We start from the raw sequence: 22,316 nt of genomic DNA on the forward strand, positions 1-22,316 counted from the left end.
TGCAGAATTTGTGTTTTCTGTCCCCTCAACTTTATTCTCGTCTGGACACTTGCTTCCAGAAATGCAGTAAGGGTTCCACCGAAGTTGAAGCTTTGACTACCATGAGGACTTTGTGAAAACAGGTAAAGAAAGGAATCACCATATTGGTGGAGATAACTGACTCTAAATACCCGAGGGGCAAGGTTTGCTGTTACACAATGAGAGCAAGAGGAGTATGTGTGAAACCCAGCAAAATAACTGGGATAATATGTTTCCATATTCAGTGTTCTGATAAATTTCAGCTGAAGAAAGAGAGCTAAAAATATTGAACACTCAACATATATGTCAGGCATTTGTTTTACATGTACTTTCCCACAAAATCTTTTTTTTTTTTTTTTAAGTTTATTTATTTATTTATTTACTTATTTATTTTGAGAGAGAGAGAAAGCACGAGTCAGGGAAGGACCGAGAGAGGGGAAGAAAGAGAATCTTGAGCAGGCTCCATGCTGTCAGTGCAGCCTGATGTGGGGCTCGAACTCACCAATGAAGAGATCATGACCTGAGCCCAAGTCAGAAGCTTAATCGACTGAGCCACCCAGGCACCGTTCCCACAAAATCTTTATAACAATCCTAAGGTATAGAAATTATGTCCTTCACTTACCATAGAGAATGATAGGGCAGAGTAAACCCAGATTGGTCTGACATCAGAATCTGTGTCCTTTAATCATCTCACTCCATCTTAGGGCACTGAGAGGAAACTTGAGACATGGCCCCATCCTCACAAGAACACTGTTGGGAAAAATCTCCATCTGTGGCATCCATAGATGTCATCCACACTTGAAAAATCCTATGCAAAATAGTAAAATCAATGCATTTGGACTCTGGAATACTCCAGCCTCTTTCTCCTTAACTGATTTAGAAACTCGCCTTTTACAGGCTTACACTGCTGTTAGATCACCCCTTTATTGACCAGATAGCTAGCCCAGGCCTATTCCTAATTCTGTAAAGGTATCTCCTGCTCCATTCCCACGTTTCATTGAAATTACCATAACTTTGTTGTCATAGGTCCAACTGAGTGTCATAAAAACAATTTTAAAGGTTGACTCATACTAACATATGACCAATATACATAGCTCTGGAAACAAGTTTAAAAACAATGCTATTATACCATCACTAAAAGTGAAGACTAGCTATAATTTCTTTCAAAAGACCTAATATAGTACTATAGTACAGTAGAGAGATACATGAAGATATTCTAAAGCCATTCTATGTGGTAAATAAATTAATTAAGCATAGTACATTTATTTAGAAAATGATTACAATTGTCCATGGACAAAGTTAGTGAATTTAGAATTACTACATCTTAGAACAAATATGGTCAACATAATTCAGTGTGTTCCTTACCCTAGAGAAGCCAAACAAAGATACCAGAAGAGAGCAATGGCCTTACAAGAGCACAATCTCTCTAGATAATAAAAATTTTATGTAAGAAGAATGGGCAAAACAGGTATTAATGGGCAGGAACACATCACAGTTCCAAACGAATATATTCACTCAGTTTCTCACTTTAAGCCCCAGAAGGCACCATCAACAAGTCTTCTTATCCCACAGAAGAAATTTAATATTTATCTTTCTATTAGGCTTATACCAACTACCTAAATAATACAATACACTAGAGAAGCCATGAATAATAGCATGGATTTTAAAAGCTGTATAAGGTAAATAATCCCTTTTCTGCTTGGAAAACAAAGCTAAAACCTCTGGCAACAAGCATATTACTGAGTACTTTCTGGACACAATGCTCGTTAAACAAGTATTTACTGAGTACCTACTATGTACTATACCAGACATTATGCTTAGACCCTGAGGCTACAGTTGATGGTAAAAGCCTCTCAGCCCCTGGTGATCCCTACACCTCCAGTTATTCATCCTGTGTAATCCCCTCCCCTTGAGTATGATCTAGACCTAGTGACTCCCTTCTAATGAACAGAAATGACAAAAGTGATTGGATGTCACTTCCGAGATTAGGCCATAAGGATACTGTGGCTTCTGTCTTGGATTCTCTCTCTCTCTCTCTCTCTCTCTCTCTCTCTCTCTCTCTCTCTCTCTCATCAGTCACCTTAGGGAAAGCCACCAGCCATGTAAGGAGGCAGCCAGGCCCATATAAATTAGCCTGGAAGTCGATCACCTAGGTCTGCCAACTACCACAGGAGTGAGCTTGAGAGATCCTTCAGCCCAACCTCAGGAGAGATCCTGAGCCAGAGACACCCAGCTACACCACACATAACTACACCACACATCACCCACAGAAACTGTAAGGTAATAAATGCGTGCTGTTTTAAGCCGCTATATATGGGGTTAATTCGTTAAGCAACAACTGAGAACTATTACACAATGGTTTATAACACAAACAAGGTCCTTACCTAAGTAGAGCTTACAACTGAGTGGGTAGAGATGGATAATAAACACAGACATAGATAATATAATTTCACATAATTTTAAGTGCTATGGAGAAAGTCAAACAAAGTAATGGGATACAGGGTGACTGCCTAAGTGAATGGAAAAGGAAGACCTCTCTGCAGAGACCAGAGCGAAGTGGGCCTTTGCATTCGAGGTGAAGGATAAGTGCTATTATAATAAGTTAAATGAAAAGGTAGATATGAGAATCCAGCTAGCTCCTTTTAAACCAAACATTAAAGAAATTTGCAAAACTATAAAGCAATGCCATTCTTTTTAATAATTTTTGTTTTGAAAAATACAGTTTTAATTAAAATGTCGGGTAACATGCATTATTGTCTTTAAATGAATTAATAAATATGTTTAAATTTTGTTTAAATTTCTAATATAATAAATATAAACAGCTATAACTCACATAAACAAAGTCTTTTGAGGATCCTCAACAATGTTTAGGAGTGTAAATAGGTGCTGAGACCAAAATGCAGAAGAACTGCTGGTGTGGAGGACTGTAGCAAATGCTATGGAGTATGGATCTCATTCTATGTTGAATGGCATAAAAATTCCATTGAAGGATTTTTAAGCAGGAAGATATGATCTAAGTTCTTAGAGATTTTCTGGAGTTCTGTAAGGAGAATGGACTACATGGGAGAGAAAGGTGGAAACCTGGCAGTACTTGGCAAATAATTACCCACACATGTTTTCAGGCAGACCTGAAGAAGATAGTTCCGAAACTGGGGGGTTGGATTTTTTACATCAGAAAAAAAAAATCCCATGTGAAAATAACCGGTATCTCTATTATGCAACTGAAGATGTGGTACTATCATATTAATTTAAAAAATAAAGGAATAAACAAATCCTGATGATTTTCAATGCAACATGGAATTTCCTTTCATTTTTTCCTCAGGCCCTGGGGATTTATTTCAAGCCCTTATGTTGTACTCTGTGGACTTTACCTAGGCACACCATATAATTTCTAAGCAAAACAGCAAATTACACTTTGGTGACATTTTCTGCAAGATGAAACAATCAGAAAACAGGGCTACCTGCTGGCTACATTCGGCTTTGCTTTTGCCATTATGAAATTCATGCTTCTATAAATTGGCAGTAATAGAATTTCATCTACCTTATAAATAGCACTTTTCAAGTTGGATAAAATGTTATCTCCAACAGTGGTGTGCCACAGAAATAGAAAACAAACAAATCAAACAAAAAGCCCTCTAATTTTTGCATTGTTGGATGAAATGTGGTGGGCCTTTTTTTTCCTGCCAACTATCAACCCACAGAAACAACAGGATCTAGTCTGAAGTTCTATAAAGATTTCAGTTAAGATGAATGACTATGGATGTTTTAGATATCTTTACTGAACTTTTCTGCCAACTTCAATGAATACTCACTCAACACTGTCAATGACTAGTAAACCCTAGCTTGATTTTTCTCCCATAAGTAATATTACAGAAAATATAGCTAAAATACTAGGAAAAACAGAAATTATATGTCTTCCCAAATTATAGGAATTTCTGATCTTGTTCATATCTTCCTCTGTGAATTAAAACACCAAGGTAAGTGCCTACCTAGTGTAACCTAAATATAGTAACACATCTTACTCATTACCATTAGTAATCTCCCTTTTTACCTTTAGAAATGTAAAAAATAAAAACAAACAAAAAAAACCTCCAATAATTTTATTTTCTCTGAGTAGAAAAGAAAAATCTGCATGGCAAAAGAATAAAATGTAACACCATAAAGAAAAAGGAAAACCTGCTAAGGATTTGGTGTAGTATGCCTGATTTGGGCAACAAGGTACTATTTTAGCTTACATTGCTCAGCCTAGCTTTCAACACAGGGAAAAGTAAGCAGAAGAAAGATCAGATTTTTAAAATTCTCTTTGGGCCAGCCTCAGGTAAGCAATTTTAATATAGCTATTGACCAGTGGAAGAAAAGAAATTATTTTCCTGGACATGTGATTACAAAATCAAATGTGGAATAAATGCAAACAAACCTGATATTAAAAGGCATAGCTTCTATGAAATGAAAGTGTGATTATTTTTTAAGCACTCTTTCCAACTTAATGAAATTTACCAGAGTGAATTTTAAATAGTATGTCTGAAATAGCACTTTATTTGCAGAAATTCATTTCATGCAAATTTTCAAAACTGTATTTAAAGTAAAGCACATCGGGCTTATTAAATTATGTGCATGATAGCTAGAACAAGGAAACCCTGGAAGTCAGTTTAATTTCCTTCTACTTCTCCCCTTCTCATATCCTTTTCTTTCACTCTTATTGACAGGCTCTCAAGACCCCACTGTTCCTGCTCTGTGGGGTGGTAATTGCCATATGAAGCAGGAAGCTTTAAACAGAAGAGGAATTAAGTATGCCAGGGCCAAGCTTACCTGTGGAAGCTGCCATCATCATGTGATTTTAAAAGTTCCAAAAGACCTCCTTGCCCTCCCTCCCAAATTTTGCCCACTGGCTTCTACTTCAGAGCCAGAAATTGCCATAATTTCTACTCATTGACCCAAGGAAGTGAAGACTCTTACCTAAATACCAATATTATATATGAGAAAGAGTGTAGCAAGGTTTAAGTGGAAGGATAAAGAATGAACGTATAAGAGTTGTGAACTTGGCACATCAGTGGGAGACTCTGAAATCCAAGCTAATTAAAGTGGAAATGTCATCTACAATACACTTGGTAAGGGTGAAATGAGGTAGATATAGGGTAAGTAAACTGGAATCTTGGTAGATAAGTAACATGGTGAGTAATGAGTGTTCAATTTCGAGAGAAAAATGAATCTTCTCACTGGAGCAGAAGTCCAAAGTCTTGAGAAAAGCTGATTCAGGAGATACAGGGAAAACTAGGCACCAAAGAAGCAAATCAGAGATAGGTCAGATGAGTTTTTCCCTGGGGACATCTTAAAGGCATCAGACAACTTCCTAACTGATAACAGAGAATATGATCAACTTTTACTCAAACATTTGAGATCACAGCATAGAAGTAAAGTGGAGTTGTCTAGTTGGTTGACAGTAAGAATCTGTAACTTAAAAGATCAAACAAGACTGATGACCTAAGCGAAAAAAATTACAACTCATCCACATTACACTCCATCCACATGATGGAGTGACATCACCAGGAAAATATATTAAAGAGTAAGACAGAGAATATAGCTGCAAAGACCAGGAGTAGCTACTGAGCTAGAAAAGGGGCAAGAGAAAGATTTTGGGATGAAAAAGAGGAGCCAGAAGGGTCTAGAAAACTAAAGGAAGAAAAAACATTTCAAGAAAAGTGTAGACAACAGTGTCGAAAGTTGGAGAGAAGCAGACAGAATAAGGACTCTGAGTAGAGTAAGATGGAGGGCACTGATGAGCTTTCACTGCATAGATTCAGTCAAATATAACAGGCAGGATAGGCTGTGTAAAAAGAAGATGGAGGCACAAAATATAATCTACTCACTGGCCATTAAAAGAAATAGAAAACCGGATGATAACTCAAGGAAGCAGTGATGTCAAGGGAAGAATTTTCTCATGGTAGAGGAGACCAAAAAGAGAAAGTAGATCTTATTTTCTCCTTCTGGCTTCAAGGTAAATAGTGAGCACAAGTAGGCAAGACATGTTTTGACCACAGGTCCCTTTAGAAAACAAACTGGGACAAAATTAACTCCCCCTTGAAAGTAACAGATGTTGGTGTCTCTGCCAGATACATTGTTAAGGAATGAAAGACGTTTCTGCAAATACTCCTCACTCCATTGCACCCCATCCCACTCCCACCCTGCAGACACTGTGTGCTTTCTAGCAGTTTCCCACCCACAGGACCTCCGTTCAGCCCTTTCCTGCATCAGGCCTGGTGGTGCTAAGACCCATTCACCTCCTCTGTTTCAGCTGAGCCATCTACTTGCCTCTAAACCAAGGTTTCCCAGCTTCTGCACTATTGTCATATTGAACCAAATACTTTTTGTTGCCGTGGGGGTGGGACTTCCCATGCATTGTAGGGTGCTTAGGAGCCTCCCTGGCCTCTCCCCACTAAATGTCAGTAGCATGCTCTCCTACAGTCCCAATGATTAAAAAAGTCTCCATATACCGCCAAATGTTCTGCGGGCAAAATACTTCAATGCCACATGGAGAATCACTGCTACAGACACTTCTTTCTCTTGATTCTTCCTAGAGTTCAATACACACACCCTCTCCCACCCAGTTTCTCCCACATTTCCTGTCTCTGAAACAAGCAAATGACACTTTTTTCTTTCCAACAATTTTTCACAAGTCTAAACAAATACAATCCTGAAAAATTCCACTTTCAAGTATGCTAACGAAATGGCCGTGCCCCTAGATTCCAGGGGAGTGTGATGGGAAAGGAGGGCTGCAGGTTCCATGCTCCCTTCCTGGGATTCCTTCTTGGCTAACCCTGGGATATGGCTGCATCCCAATTATGGTAACACTGGATGCCAGACCCACCTCCTGATTCACAGTCTTGGACACACATAAAGGTTGCACAGCCATTAGATCCGGTAGGTTGGCTTCATTATTTCTTGTCAGGTTTTGGCCTCGCGGTCCCCCCTTTATGCCAAAAATTTCAGTGTAGTTTCTCGGCAGTTTGTTCTTCTTTTGCTAGTCCTCTAACCTCTATTCTTCTGATATTCGGATTGCCCAAGTTTTGGTCCATTATTTATAGACCTTGTATCACATGTAGAGACTTATGGCTCCTAGCCCTCATCCAAACAGGAGAGTGAGGAATAGCATCTCCCATTAGACTCCAAGTCCCCCTCCTTGGCCCCAGGCTGCCCTGCAATGACCTGTGCTCACTCCTTTAGTCTTCCAGGTGGTCTCCAAGGCTCTGGCTGTGTGATCGAGCCCTCTCCCCAGTCTCATTTTTCTCTGCACTTTTCATTTGACTAAAACATCTTTTTGAGTGTTGAAACTAGTTTGAAATGTTAGACTTCAATAAATTCTTCCCATAGTCCAAGCAAGGAAGTACATCCTTGCTCAGTTAAAGTGAAAAAATAACAGATACATATTGAGTCTAATAAATTATTAATAAATTTCTAATGGATGACACTTGCTTCACCACTTTTCAAAAGCCTCTCTGAGTCATTATTTATGTCCTTTCCCTCATCCCTCTGAGGAAGTAGTTCTTTACCAGGTCAAGTCATTTTACACAGACCCCAGCACTAACTGATAATTTAGTTATCTTAGGGTTACATCCCTGACCTCTTGATCAGTGCAGACATTAAAAGTTCTTGCTTCTAACACTCATACATATATCCACATCATTCAACATCATTCTCCTGTAGTCTATTAGTCTCCTTAGGGTCAATTAGCAGTTTTTAAACAAAGATTAATACAAATAAAAAAAATGGCATGGGTTATTATGGGAACATCTCCACAACCTAATAACTTAAAAATACAAATTATAAAATAATACAGTTAGCAAAATGTCTTGTGTTTAGAAAAATATATACAAAGCAAAATTATATATATAATCATTTGTATATATAAGTGATTACATGTACATACTATGTATACATTTATAAATCCGTATATATGCATATGTATATATAATTTCCAAACATAAAGCTAGAAAAGTTCAAAGACAGAAACCACACTTCAGCAGGGTTACCTTTGAGGAGTCTGGCACTGGAGAGAAGCTGACCCATGGGGAGAATCTTCTATAGTGCTTCACCATGTGGGTGCAGGGTAGAGAGACCATTCCCCGGGAGATGAATGTCAGGGTGTTCCTCCTCCACCTGATTCTGTGTTTTAATAAGTAAAAAAGTACATAAGAAAAAAAAGTTCTTACTTCTACACTCGGCCACTTTATTTTTGGAAATGTATTTGCATATGTCTTTGGAATCCTCTCTTTGAATGATTTCATTCATTGTAATATAAGGCAATATTTATTGGTCCCATAAAAAGGAAAGACATTTGGTCTCCTATCTTTCTCATGTTTTTATCATCGTGAGGATGGTTACCATTTATCAAAAACAGTCTATCCTTAATAATACTCTCCACCTGGCTCCCACATCAATCAACATGCCTGTAAATATTTTTCTTTCAGCCCTCTACCCTCATATAAACACCTAGAGGAATAAGTGCCTGTTTTTCCACTACCTTCTGGATAATTCCTTTAGTCCCTGCTCCAAAAAATAACTAAACACTTCCCTAAGGCTTTCATAAAAAATTCCTTCTAAATCCTACCAATTCTCCTCTCAAACTATATAACCTAGCTGAGCCACTGACTCCAGCATATGCCTAACTCGAAAGAAAGAAAGAAAGAAAGAAAGAAAGAAAGAAAGAAAGAAAGAAAGAAAGAAAAAAGAAAAAGGAAGGAAGGAGGGAAGGAAAGAAGGAAAACAGAAAGGAAGAAAGGAAGAGAGAAAGGAAGAAGGGAAAGAAAAGCCCAACCAGAAATGTCAATACAGGAGTCCAGGATATCCACTACCACTTTACTTAGGACTGACAGGACACACACACACACACACACACACACACACACACACACACACACAAGCCCAGCCCTTCCCTTGAGCAAAGACTCTTGAGAATCTGTAGAATGTATATATTGAATCGATCTACTCATGTCACAGATAAAACTAACAGGAAAGAGCTTTCAGATCATTCTATTTCCTAACCTGCAAGATGAAGAATTATCATTTATAATCATTTCCCACTGCTAAAAACTCAATACATAACCGTAACTTTAACTCTTGGTTTATAACCAAACTTTTTATTTAACTGACCTGGAAGGTTGATTAAAATTCCATTTGGTGTTATAATTTAAAAACAAGTGAGATGACACTTCTAAGAATACATACACATCCACTTTTTTGAGTCATTTGGAAGGATTATAGAAATAAATGAACTGCACAACGAAACCAGTAGAAGTGAGAGTTGGTCCCTGTGGGTGTGTGGGGATTGAGTATAGCGAGGAAGTGATAAATTGGGAAAGGAGAACAGGATGCATCTCTCTTTAGGCCACAGAAAATAACATAGGAAACTGTTAAAGAGTGTAGGAAGGGTTTTCTCCCACTTCTTTCCTCCCACAGGAAGTCACTAATACTTTCTGAGAAAAGAGATAAGTCGTCTAGTTTTTACCCATTAGTTAAAAACAGCAATTTCTAGACTTAAGCATATTAGTGAGGACTGCCCTTTACAACAGCTCAAGAAAACTCCACTTAGAAAGAAAACACTTGACAGTAATCCCCATTGTTTCTAAGGTAAACCCACTCTATATTAAATGTAACTTTAAAACTGTGACTTTTATAAAGAATAGCAAGTGGGTTAATACTGGAAATTCTAAGGCCTTGCTAAAAACACTTCAAATGTAAAATAATCCTTATCTAGAATTAATGAAGCAAAAGGGGGAGCAAAAAGAAACGTATGCTTTTAAGGGGCATTTTAAGTATGAGTATATGACATGCCAGCCTTTTTGAGAACCTTTGGTAGAAACAACTGAGTGGAGCTACTTGGTGCCTCCATTTCCCTCCTTATACCCTCCTCTGAATTATGTGAAGTAGGTAGCTCATATGGGGAAGTAGGTAGCTCATAACAGATCTTAGTCTGGCATCCTTAATCCAGAAAGACACTTTAAGAGGCCAGGTCAGTTTCCATGGAGGATGAGGCTGGAACATCTCCCTTCCACTCTTTACTCCCCCCATACAGGTGCTTACTCCCTGGGCTGTCCCCAGAATTAACCTTGAAGCCCGGCAATCAGAGAAGACAGACATATATTCAATCTGGTAAAAGTCCTGAGGCTAACTTCTCATCTCTAGAATTTAACCACTTACTAGCCTGCTCCTAAATCATTTTCACTAGGTCATGATGAAAAAAACATTTTTATCTCTAATTCAATCACAATTTATGGTTCCAAGAAGAAAATAATGGCATTGAAAGTCAAAAGTTATTTACAGAACTTCTGATATGTTCTGCCTTCTAGTAACATGTGATTCTTTCCATAGTTCTATTTTTTATACTGACTCCAAAGAAATAGGTTCTTAACTGTTTAACGATTTTGAAATTATTATATAATCTTTTTAAATTATTTAGAGATCTACATTTAAAGACTTGAAAACTATAGAGAATTTACATTGTTGACTTCCACAAAACAGCACATATTCAATACATACCATCCTAAAATTTTGGGATGGGTGAGTGTTGGTTTACAGGTATGTGTTGTAACCTGAATGAAAATACCCCTGAAAAGAATATCTAACTTCCATTGCCATTTGGCATGCCAAGCTCTGGAGGTTCTCTTTCTCCCTGTTTTAGGATCTCTATTCCCTTCACACTTGCTAACTCAGCCCACATTGTTTTGTTGACATGTAGAGAGTGAGGGTAGGGTATAAGTCTTAACAGGTTAGCATTTTGACTGCTAGAAGACTAATATTACTAGGCAACATATCCATGTTTCTTGCCTGATAATTAAGACCCATATTTCGGGGATCCACGGAATCTCAACACCCCAGAAATGCCATGTAGCATTAAATATTTCTGTGCTTTCTTTCCCACTGTTATGGGCTAAATTTGTATCCCCACCTCCCCCAAAATTACTTTGCATAAATAATTACATTAAAATGAGGTCATTAGTTTGGGCCCTGGTCCAATATGACTGGTGTCCTTATAAGAGGAAATTTGGATATAAACATTCACACAAAGGAAAGACAGGAAGAAGGCACAAAGATTATGATAAGACAGGAAGAAGACTATCATCCACAAGCCACAGAGAGAGGCCTGTAACAGATCCTTTCCTCAAGGCCCTCAGAAAGAAACAATCCTGCTCACACCTTGATCTCAGACTTCTAGTCTCCAGAACTGTAAGAAATTAAATTTCTGTTGCTTAAGCCACTCAGTCTGTGGTACTTTGTTATGGCAGCCCTAGGAAACTAATACACTTACCAAAGGAAGAAGAGTACAGGAAGTTTTAAGATGCCAAAATGACAGATTGTAAAACAGTAGGAAATGGGGAAGTTCATTAAGATGACAAGTGGGAGCCAACAGGTTACATAAGAGTACAACTGTTATGCACTCCCCATAAAGGAAAGGATTAATTTTAGGTCCTGCTGGACCATGCAGAAGGTGTAAATTAAAGAAAATTATCTCTCCAATCCTAGGTTTAAAGAAAAAGAAAACCCCATAGAACACTGAAATATAAGATACAAGGTAGAAAAAAGAAATCTGCCATATTGAAAGTCTATTACTTAAAATAAGTAGTCCTAACACTTGAATACATAAGACATTATACAAAGCCTTTGAAGCTGCACAGTGGCAATTCTAGGATTCCTTTATAATGCTGAAAAAAGTCCCACTAATGGACTTCCAGGAAAACGCTAGTAAAAACAGGCCTAGGATAATTGCAGAACAGTGAATTTAGGCTGGTAAGAAATAGATTTCAATTATATTTATCTAATCATTGATAATGGATTTTTCCCAAAGTAATTTTTTTATATCTACAAACTTACTTTTACTAAATAATGATATATAAATGGTGACTTGAAACAAGTCATTAATCAATTTTGGCTCTCTGTTTTCCCATTTATAAATTGAAAATACATGGGTTATAGCTACACAAATACTTGAGATACCCAGACTGAACTTACTATCTTCCTGGATAAGAGCCAGCAGAGGTGGCACATACAAAGAGCATTTAATATATAACACGTTATTCTTTTTTGCTCTGATCATTCTCATTCTAATATCATCCTGCTCACTAGGGTGGAGAAATGTACCATCTAATGTTTCACAAAAGAGAAAACATTTTTCTGTCTTTCATGTCGTGGAGAAGCCTGAATTATCTTAATCATACATTGTGCTCTTGTCTTAAACATCAACACTCCCCTTGGTTTTCTATCCATGAGCCAGAATATTGGGTTGATTATTCTCCTGGAAGCACACTCTTTGCCAAGGTTTACCATTATTTTTCATTAGTTTCAATTCTGAAAGGAAGGAGACAGAGCCTATATATGATGATGAATGGGGTTAAAGGCCCAAGGACTAACATGATTGTATAAGAAGCTACTGCTGGGTGATATATGAACATATTGGAGTAATACATGCTAAAAATGAGGAGGCAGCACAGAGCAGTTGGCAGGACAACAGGCAGCCTAAATTACATCATTCATTTAATAGGTCTAACATATGGTAGCTATTAGATCTCCAAAACAAATGCAAGGCTAACCAACACTCTCATAGAAAAAAGGCTTCCATTCTTAATTTTTTTTTTTTAATAAAAGGCCTCAGTCCAAGTTGCTGCCAATTCCAACACAATAATAACATATATCTCTAAACGAAATAATAATCTGGACCTTGCCAAGAAGTTAACAGTTTCACCTGATAATGTATGCTTTAAAATGTTAAATGTTCTTGTTTTTGTCTTTTACACATTTCTTAAGGAGCTATGCAGGAATTCAATGGGATAATTTAATGGTTTTAAGCAGCAACTGAATTCTGTAATATATAAATCAGCTCATAATTGTTTTCAGAATGAAAGATACAAATGCTCTATATTAAAGCTGGCCTTTGCTTAAAGCAAGTAAAACATACCTTTGATTCTGTCATTTTCCAATTAATCTCATTTTTGTGTTGCAAAAAACATAGGAGAAAGCTCCAGTGATCTTTTGGGGACGTAATTTTGCCCTTGTTTTACATGGTTTTCAAATAGTTACCCTAATCAGAAAAAAAAGAGAAAGAAAGAAAATGAGTAAAAGAGCAAAGTACAATCACTATCCCTCTATTAATAATCCCCAGAAATGTTTTTTTATCATATTAAGTAAAACCTTTCATCTAGATGCCAGTTCTTCTGGTGAACTGCTCTGGAAGTCTCAGGCCTTTGTGAACACTCCAGAAGGGAAAGGACCTAGGGCCGACAGATGAATACAAAACAACTTCACCCCAAAATTCAAACAGGGACCCAAAAGATAGCTGCTTCCTCATTGCCTGCCTCTGAATTCTATGTTTTATTCAGGTCTTTCCCAGCATGATCCTTGTCCTTTGAATTCAATTCCTTCCAATTTAGCCCCTTGCTTCTTTAATCTGACTTCTCCCTCATCCCACTTTCCTTTTCCCAGTTGTTTAAGGCTGGAATATCATTCTTCTGCCCAGAAATTTCCAACATTTTAAACTCTTTTAAGATCATTTCTCAGGGCGTCCGGGTGGCTCAGTCTCAGTTAAGTGTCTGACTTCAGCTCAGGTAATGATCTCACAGTTCATGGGTTCGAGTCTGCATCAGGTTCCGTGCTGACCATGTGGAGCCTGCTTGGGATTCTCTCTCTGCCCTTCACTTGCTCGCACGCTCTCTCTCTCTCTCTCAAAATAAATAAATAAACTAAAAAAAAAAAAAAAGGAAGGGGCACTTGGGTGGCTCAGTCGGTTGAGCGACCGACTTCGGCTCAGGTCATGATCTCACGGTTTGTGAGTTTGAGCCCCTCATTGGGCTCTGTGCTGCCAGCTCAGAGCCTGGAGCCTGCTTCTGATTCTGTGTCTCCCTCTCTCTTTGACCCTCCCCCACTCAGGCTCTGTCTCTCTCTGCCTCAGAAATAAACATTAAAAAAAAATTAAAAAAAAAAAAGAATATCATTTCCCTTCCCACTATCCATTCACCTTTTTCAAGATGCATTCTCCCAATTTTCCTCTGGTAAACAACTTCTTCCTTATTCTGTGTAAGTGCTTATAGGGAAATGAACTCCAGCCCTGTCTCCAGGGGTATGCAAGAATTAAATCATATCAATCAAACAATTACCTTCTACCCCCCTTCTCTTACCATTAATCTCTACTTTAAGGTGATGATGAGTTTAGGATGGGCATGTGAACCAATCAGATCTGATGAGATACAAGTTCTAGAACTGCTGACAAAGACAAACTCTGTTTTATTGGGCATAACCTGGGAAGAAACAGACCTGTAGTATTGGTGGACATATTTCCAATACATGAAACCCAAGAATGAAGCCACAGTGAATGATCCAGAGTGAAGAGATGGTGTGAGAACACTGTGAGACTATTTACTGCTGCCATTTACTTCTTACGTTACTATTTAATTATCTCAGGAGTAGAATTGTATACCCCTTGAGATCTTGGTACCTTAAGCTATGTTCTTGGTACCTTAAGCTATGTCTAACATAGTTCTATATTTGCTCTACCAAAAAGGAATTACATAAATCTAATAATGTGTACATTATAATAAAAGGTAGGTATATCTTTGCCCCACATTCTCATTCACACCCCAAATTCAAATTAACCTGAGAGACGTAAACTATTCTTCCTTCAATGTGCCTCTCATAGTGTGAGCATCTCACCACACTGAATGTGATTCTAGAATTTAAAGAAACCTTAAAACAACACTGTCCATAAACTCAAGGCACCTACTTCATATGGAGCTCAACTGAAGATTTAATGAGATTTTAAGGGAGGAGTGCCTGACTGACTTACTGGGTAGAGCACGCAACTCTTGATCTCAGGAGAGTTCAACTCATCTCTGGTGAGTTTGAGCTCCATGCTGGGCATAAAGATTACTTTAAGGAAAAGAAGGAGAAGGAGAAGGAGAAGGAGGAGAAGGAGGAGAAGGAGGAAAAGGAGAAGGAGAAGGAGAAGGAGAAGGAGAAGGAGAAGGAGAAGGAGAAGGAGAAGGAGAAGGTTTTAAGGTAATTTTCACTATGAATATTTGTGTTAAGTTGATTTCACAAACAAGCTCCTGAATAATATGCAACTCTGTTTTATGTGACAGGCTACTGCAGACCCCAGGCATACTAAACTCTGAAGAGAGATTGATGTGGGGTCCCTGGGTGGCTCAGTCAGTTAAGCATCTGACTTCAGCTCAGGGCATGATCTCATGGTCTGTGGGTTTGAGCCCCGTGTCAGGCTCTGTGCTGACACCTCAGAGCCAGGAGCCTATTTTGGATTCTGTGTCTCCCTCTCTCTCTGGTCCTCCCCTGCTCATACTCTGTCTCTGTCTCTCTCTCAAAAATAAATAAACATTAAAAATTTTGTTTTAATAAAAAAGAGAGATTGATGTGATTTAAGTGTCTGTAGCAGGAGCTTTATATGACATTTCTTTTTTTTATGTTTTTTTTTTTAATTTTTGAGAGAGAGAGAAGAGAGAGAGAGAGAGAGAGCACGTGTGCACAAGCAAGTGGGGGAGGGGCAGACAAAGAGGGGGACAGAGGATCCAAAGTGGGTTCCGCCCTGACAGCAGCAAGCCCGAAACAGGGCTTGAACTCATGAGCTGTGAGATCATGACCTGAGCCAAAGTTGGATGCTCAACCAACTGAGCCACCCAAGGGCCCCAATATGGCATTTGATAGCATACTATAGGAGAAACTTGTCTACTTCTCAGCTTGATTTTCAGTCTCCAGAAGACCATCATTGATTGTCATGAGTCCATGGGGACAGGACAGGTAACTCAGAGAGAATCTGCAATATGAGAGTGTATAAACCTTTAAATTCTTATAAAACAGTTCCTTTTCCTTTTTAGCAATGCTTATGCTTCTCTGAGCCTCATTATGGTTTTTGTCAAGGAGAGCTGATGAATAGGAACATAAAAATATGAAAGTCCCAATATCAGGTATCAGAGTGAGACCTCAGAGATGTATCAGGGCCTCAGACAGAGACTGACCTTGACGTACATGTAGGCAGATGGGATGCTGACAGCCTCACACAGATGCCTGTGTCCTAGCATGGTACACAGGCACAGAACATTCCTATCTCCTCTAGCCTGGCATAGAAGAAACAGCAGAGAGAGCTACCTGAGCAGAAGGGGCCATGAAGACTGCTAAATGTAAAGGATAGAGAGAATGTGGAGACCAGCATGGACGGGTAACCACAGGCCAGGTGGGACAATGTACAGTCCAGAGATCCCAGTGTAGAAACTGCTGCTTCAAGATCCCTGGAGCATAGGAATATATGAGAGGCTCTTCTGGCCCCACTTGCCAGGCATTCCACATAGCCATTCCCCCCACTGGGGCACCAGAGCTTAGAGCCCCTCTCGAAGGCTCCACTGGTTCCCCTTCTCACCCTCCAGCCTACAGGATCTTTCTCTAATCTTGAGGGAAGCCCTATTCTCTTCCTCCTACTCTTTCTAAATATTTTTTCCATACCCAAAATACTCATAGTTCCCTAAGGACTTAGGGTTTGGAACACAACTCTGGAGAGGTTCTTTCTATGCTGTCACTTCCCTTCCTGAGGTGATGAGCTCAGAGCTGACCATCTGCTCCAAATGGAGAGAGGAAAGGAAGTGCCAAAAAATATATAATAATAAATCTCAAAGATACTATTCCACAATATTTTCTTCCTAAATTAAATATTTATAGCCCTGTAAATGTACTCTATCTGCAGGTGTTACTCCTCACCCTCACCAACTGCACCCTTCCGAACACACACGTACCACAGGTTGAGACCTGGGTCCAAATCCCAGATGAGAACTGCTGTGCACAAAGCAGCCCCTGACCACAGGAGTGTTATTTCCCCCAGGCTCCCAAAGGTGAGAATAGACCATGGGTGAGTTCTTCCCCTTATAATGCTCCCTATCTGAAGTTCCCCAGGAAATTCTTCCATCCCTCGTTAATAATCCCTTGGCTCCCTGCCCCCCAAATTCACCCATCACTTCCACTGAACTGAGAGGAGGCCTTGAGGGACTCACTTTACAAAAGAAGTGAAAGCTTTTGTTGACTTAAATAAGGCAGCAGGTGTATGACCAGGCTCCCCAACCTGACCCTCCACCATAACTTCATGCCTAAAATCTTTAAGATCTCTGAGCTTTAGAGGTCTGGAGAAAGAAGGGATATGAGGGTTTACTGAACCCAGACTCTTGAAGGTACAAAATGGCTCTATTCTCTGTCCTCTAAGTTTTCTGAGACGCTTTCCTCCTACCTTCACTGAGTAGGCCTTAGCTCCAGTATTAGTGGCTGATGGTTTCATTTAAGGTAATTTCACCATTAAAATATTCTTCTCTTCCTACTAACAAAACAAAATAGGGGTGTTCTTGTACTTCACCAGAGTCTTAGAACTGTCCACCTTCCAATGCAGAGCAGTGTCCTCTCAAGGCTTGTTAAGGAGTCCTTCTCCAAGAGATGTCTGGCTGTGGCCCTGGCCACTGCATCAATCCATAGCACAGTAAAGGGACACCCACTTGGCAGAGCATCAGGATCCTTCTGCCTTGGAAGCTACCTTAAGAACAGCCTGGGTCAGGGGATCCCAAAAGAGCTGCTATGATAACTGCCCATCTGTGCCATCTGTCAGGGCCTGAGCTGGTGCTGCTGGAATCACTCCTTCCTCTCCGGAATCCACTGGCTAAAATCACTGTCTGAGAAAGATGCCTTGAAAAGAACATATCATGCACCTACCTTTTTAACTACCTTCTTGGTACTCATAGAACTGAGATCTACCCATTAACTTTATTAATGTTAACAATTGTCCTCTTTCTTCTCCCCACCATTCTCAAGTTGCCCAAAAACTTCAAAGCATTTTTTGTAGAACTATTGCCAATTTAAATTTCACTACAGTCCCCTGGTTTTCCTGAAATCACTGGTATCTTGAGTACCTACCTTGTCTTGGCATGGGATCACAAGTGTTGCCCAAAATGGCTTGGCCCTAATTCTGGAGAGTATCAGTAATCTGTATTTCAGGATGTGCTGCATGAGGAATCACAGCAATTCCGGACAGGTCTCCATGGGTATTGCATACAAGTCTTGACCCTCAAAGCAAGTGTCCTACCAACACAATATTATTTTTCTATAATTCAGTCTAGCTTTTGTTTTAAGCTCCATTTCACTAAGAGGCAGAAATGATATCTGGTCCTTTGTCATTCTTCCTTTCCCCACTGCCCTTTTCCTGGGTTGTAGCTAAGTCCCCAGGGATTCCACAGTGCCCTGCTATTACTGGTCACCTACTAAGGCATCCGATGTCCTGTCTGGTTTTCTCTCATCACCATTAAGACCTCCCTCACTTCTGTCTGCAGGGCGAGTCCAGTGACTTGCTCCCATGCTTATGAGCCCTGCTTCAGTGACTCAGGAACCTCTGTGAGGCCATTTGTGGCTGGTATGCTGAAACGCACCATGTAGCAGTTCCTGTTCTGGATTTAGATCCTTCCCCATGGTTTCTCCTGGAAAGCGGGCAGAGAGCCCTACTATCTTGGGTCTCACAAACCTATCTCAGGTTGCAGATTCTCCAGAACATTTGGAGTTAAGTCTCAGAAACACTGGTCATTCCCTGCCAAGGGCTTGGCCTGAAAGACTATGTAGGATGACCATTTTCCACCCATGCCTGGAGAAGTAAAGAAAGCTTGTGTGGAAAGAGAATCAAACAGGTCCCCATAGAGAAGCAGAGAAATAAAGAAAAGGAGCCAGGAAATTGCTACCTTGGATCCTAATGGTTTTTTGGTCATAGTCTAGTTCCTCATGAGGCCAGAATGAATCTTGGCTTTTGGATTCTTTAATATAAACTTTTATCTTTCCAAAAAAATTTAATTTGAATAGGTATCTGTTAAAATGGATTCACATCTTACTTCCAGGTTTGATTTTAAAGTCAGTAACTTTTTTTTTATGGGACGCCTGGGTGGCGCAGTCGGGGTTAAGCATCCGACTTCAGCCGGGTCACGATCTCGCGGTCCGTGAGTTTGAGCCCCACGTCAGGCTCTGGGCTGATGGCTCAGAGCCTGGAGCCTGTTTCCAATTCTGTGTCTCCCTCTCTCTCTGCCCCTCCCCCGTTCATGCTGTGTCTCTCTCTGTCCCAAAAATAAATAAACGTTGAAAAAAAAATAAAAATAAAGTCAGTAACTTCTTAAAAATCACATACAGTAAAACTATCCTTAAAATACACTGATTAGGGATGCCTGGGTGGCTTAGTTGGTTAAGTGGCTGATTCTTGATCTCAGCTTAGGTCATGATCTCATGGTTCATGGGTTCGAGCTCTACATTGGCTCTGCATGCAGAGCCTGCTTAGGATTGATTCTCTCTCTCTCTCTCTCTGTCTCTCTCTCTCAAAGTAAATGAATAAACTTAAAAAAAAATACATTGGTTAAAAACTATAGTGTGCAATTTTTTTTGGCAACTCGCTCTCTCCCCCTCCCCAGCGTGCGCTCTCTCTCTCTCTCTCTCTCAAAATAAATGAATAAACTTAAAAAAAAATACATTGGTTAAAAATTATAGTGTGCAATTTTTTGGGCAACTACAAGTTGATTTTATGGCCCCCCCCTAATTTATCACTTATAAGTGTTTCACCATTCACTTCAATTAATTCTTCAATTTCTTCTTCAAGAATGTGGGTGAATCTATCACCACTAATATACCTGGTCACCAGAACAATACATTTATTTCCATTGTCAATGACAAGAATAATTTTAAAATTAAATCATTCATACATTATTTCCATAGGTTTTGACCAACCTGCACTGACTGCTGACTACTTCAATCCTCTGTATTATTTAAACTTTTTCTTTCAATTTCTTTCTCTCTTCCTTTCACTCTTCATTTAAAGAAATTCTGAAGTTGAATAAGTTAATTATGCATATGATGAAATCCTATTACACTTGCAAACAAGCAAATGGCATTGGAGATCACCTGCTTTTAGGACAACTTCTATTCATTCTGCCAATGTGGAAACTAAGGGCCAGAGAGCAAGTGCTCACAGTCATTTCAAAAGTATAGAGTGGTGATTAAGAATATAAGCTCTGGGGGTGCCTGGGTGGCGCAGTCAGTTAAGCATCCGACTTCAGCCAGGTCACGATCTCGCGGTCCGTGAGTTCGAGCCCCGCGTCAGGCTCTGGGCTGATGGCTCAGAGCCTGGAGCCTGTTTCTGATTCTGTGTCTCCCTCTCTCTCTGCCCCTCCCCCGTTCATGCTCTGTCTCTCTCTGTCCCCCAAAAAAGAAATAAACGTTGAAAAAAAAAGAATATAAGCTCCGGAATTAGCTACCAGGGTTAAATGCTGGCTCCACTACCTACTAGCTATGTGCCGTTGGGCAAGTTCCCTAATCTCTCTGGCCTCAATCTTTTCCTCTGTAAAATGAGCATAATTATAATAGTATCTACCTCACTGAGGTGTTGTGATTAAACATGAAAGTATAAGTGAAGGGCTTTGAGCAGCACTTAGCACATAGTGAATGTTCAGTAGAGGGGAGACTGGCTGGCTCAGTCAGTAGAGGATGCAACTCTTGATCTTGGGGTCATGAGTTCAAGCCCCGTGTTGGGCCTAGAGCTTACTTAAAAAAAATTTTTTTTAAGTGAATGTTCAGTATATGTTAGCTGTTGGCTTTTATTAGTCCAAGGACATGAGCCAATTAGTAGCAAAGCTGAAATGAAAACTGAGCTTTCCAAATACTTGGCTGGTGCTCTCCCCATGCCAGGATCTCTCTCATTGTGTTGTCACGACAGTGACCGGCCAATAGTAAGAAGTCAGTATGTGTTTGTTGGATGAGTGCAGAGGTGATAATAATCTCTGATCACAGATCACTCCTGTCCTATATGGCACTGCTCTGATCACAGAGCAAAAATCCATGTGTTGGACTTTCAGTGATAATAATGGTGAGTCAAATGAGTCCTTGCAAAAATAATTTATTTAGGAAAATACGCATAATATATTTCTAAATATTCCACAAATTTGAGATGAATGGTGTTAAATATATATATATATATATATATATATATATATATATATATATACATACACACATATATATGTGTGTATAAGAATAATGTGGAAATTTTGTGCATCAAAATGTTAACACTATGGTATATAATTTGGAGTGTTCTTTTGTTGTTTTCCTTTGGGCTTTTATTCACTCTCAAGTGTTTTTCAAGGAGCATGAATTTTTTTTTTTTTTACTAGAAGAAACAAATAAATGATTTCATTTAAAGGTAGATGGACCAAACTAAAAGTGAGTTCAATACAAATGGAAAAATTATTGATAGTATCCTTTGTCAGTAATTCTTCATAATTCCCCAGCTTCATAAGGCAATTTTGATGGAGTTCAATATGAACAACTCAAGATTATGAAAGTAATTACATTTAGCTTAATTAAAATGACTAATTGTTCCACTTCTGCTCACATAACACCTGGTAGGACTGATGCTCAGGAGGCTGGGCCTAAACAGCTTAAAAAATGCACAGGTGCTAATTAAGAAAAAAATGTTTTCCAAAAATCTCAAGTAGACCACAGCTTGGGGTCAGAAATATCACATTTGGCTTGAAATTACATGTCATATACTCCTAAACAAATAAGCAGATAAACGTACAAATGAATAATAATAAGAGGTAGATGCCATGTAGTATGTGACAACTTGTCAAAAGTTACTGCGAGCAAAACGTTTAATCCATCGGTGGTTTTGCTTTTCAAAGCTTCCCCCTTCTCTTCTCCCTCTGCCCATTCAAATCAACTGAAGTGAGTGGATATAACAGTGGAATACTGAGTGTGGTGGGCAGCCTTGAAAATGGCCCCGGTGATTACCATCTCTTCCTCTTCAGAATGGCATTCTATAACCCCCATCCCTGCCTTGAGTGTGGGCTGGACTAGTGGATTACTTGTAACAAATGCATTATGGCAAAAGTGGTAGGATGTCACTTGCAAGATTAGGTTACAAAAAGACTGTAATTTCCTTCTTGGCCACCCTCCAAGGGAAGCCAGCTGCCATGTTATGAGCTGTTCTAGGACTGTTCCTGTCCTACATGGCAAGGAACTGATGTCTCCATCCAAAGGCCAACAAGGACCTGAGGGCTACCAACAATAATGTGTGTGAGACTGGGTAAGCAGACCCTCCCCAGTCAAGTCTTGAGAAAATGACAGCTTCACCAAACACCTAACCTGCAGCCTTGTGAGGGAGCAGAGGCACCCAGTTCAGCAACCCCCAGACTTCTTGACCCATGGAAATTGTGAGATAATAATGTTTGTTTTAAGCCCCTAAGTTTTGCTGT

The 22,316-nt window shown here is 39.4% G+C and overlaps 1 long non-coding RNA gene across 5 annotated transcripts in view; it reads right to left on the bottom strand.

Annotated features, from left to right (window-relative positions):
* Positions 1–22,316, bottom strand: part of LOC123609629 — a 198,111-nt gene that overhangs the window by 149,832 nt on the left and 25,963 nt on the right. For all 5 annotated transcript variants that reach the window (XR_006717874.1, XR_006717873.1, XR_006717868.1 and 2 more), the window contains one exon: positions 8,046–8,178. This is a non-coding gene — a long non-coding RNA (uncharacterized LOC123609629). The remainder of the gene's footprint in view (positions 1–8,045; positions 8,179–22,316) is intronic.

This window comes from Leopardus geoffroyi, chromosome A1, assembly GCF_018350155.1.
Source record: "Leopardus geoffroyi isolate Oge1 chromosome A1, O.geoffroyi_Oge1_pat1.0, whole genome shotgun sequence".
NCBI classification, from domain to species: Eukaryota; Metazoa; Chordata; class Mammalia; order Carnivora; family Felidae; genus Leopardus; species Leopardus geoffroyi.